The sequence below is a fragment of the Nanorana parkeri genome, unplaced genomic scaffold (assembly GCF_000935625.1).
Source record: "Nanorana parkeri isolate BGI_ZX_2015 unplaced genomic scaffold, ASM93562v1 scaffold4515, whole genome shotgun sequence".
Classification (NCBI taxonomy): domain Eukaryota; kingdom Metazoa; phylum Chordata; class Amphibia; order Anura; family Dicroglossidae; genus Nanorana; species Nanorana parkeri.
This window is the reverse complement of record NW_017310777.1, coordinates 4,590-5,667: the sequence shown is the minus strand read 5'-3', so window position 1 is coordinate 5,667 and position 1,078 is coordinate 4,590. Positions and strand designations below refer to the sequence as shown.

At 55.6% G+C, this 1,078-nt stretch overlaps 1 protein-coding gene across 1 annotated transcript in view; it reads right to left on the bottom strand.

The window, feature by feature from the left end:
• Nucleotides 1–1,078, bottom strand: part of LOC108803940 (phosphofurin acidic cluster sorting protein 2-like) — a gene marked incomplete at its 5' end in the record, with an annotated part of 10,039 nt that overhangs the window by 6,771 nt on the left and 2,190 nt on the right. The window lies entirely within an intron of this gene.

Sequence of the window (1,078 nt, the reverse complement as noted above, 5' to 3'; positions counted from 1 at the left end):
AACACACCCCCCCCCCCCCCCCGGGTCTAATCTGTGCTGTATACACTCTTCCAATTCACCCGTCCAAAGGCCTTTTCACTTCTCTACAAAGAATGTTCCGGACTTTCATCTGGGAGAATGTGACCCCCCAGAGATGACCGCACATAAAATAAAGGGGGGCTGGTCTCCCGGAACTACCAGTGGGGGTGACCTGGCTATAACAATCCTCAGGATTCATTCAGCATATTAGGAGTCAGTGAATCACGTCATAGCAGGCCAACGTCTACCATTCATGCCTTGGCTGAACTCCAAACACGGGCCTACACGGGACCACTGGCCTACACGGGACCACTGGCCTACACGGGACCACTGGTCTACACGGGACCACTGGCCTACATGGGACCATTGGCCTACACGGGACCACTGGCCTACACGGGACCACAGGCCTACATGGGACCACTGGCCTACACGGGACCACAGGCCTACACGGGGCCACAGGCCTACACGGGACCACAGGCCTACACGGGACCACAGGCCTACACGGGACCACAGGCCTACACGGGACCACTGGCCTACACGAGACCACAGGCCTACACGGGACCACAGGCCTACACGGGACCACTGGCCTACACGAGACCACAGGCCTACACGGGACCACAGGCCTACATGGGACCACTGGCCTACATGGGACCACTAGAACATGCTTTACTACAAGTTATTGGTCTCTTGCTCATTCTTCAGTGCATGGTCCTCTCTCGAAGCTTCCTCCAGGCCTGATGGCCACATAAACATATAATATATTACAGGTATTTATATGGAGCCGACAATTTACATAGTTGCACCTCAGTCCCCGCCCTCGAGGAGCTCACAATCTAAGGTCCATATCTCACATACATACGTAGCCGCACTGCCGGGTCCAGGCACCTCTGTATAGTGCGGTCCTAACTCTAATCTATGAGAGCCGCCATCTTGGAGGATATATAGTGAAGAATGCATTGGGTGCAGGGATGTCAGGAGGCAGCCCAACCGCCTTAAAGGCACAGGAACCCGCCAGGAGCCCCGCACATCACAATGGCAGCTGAGAGGCCAGTACTGGGAA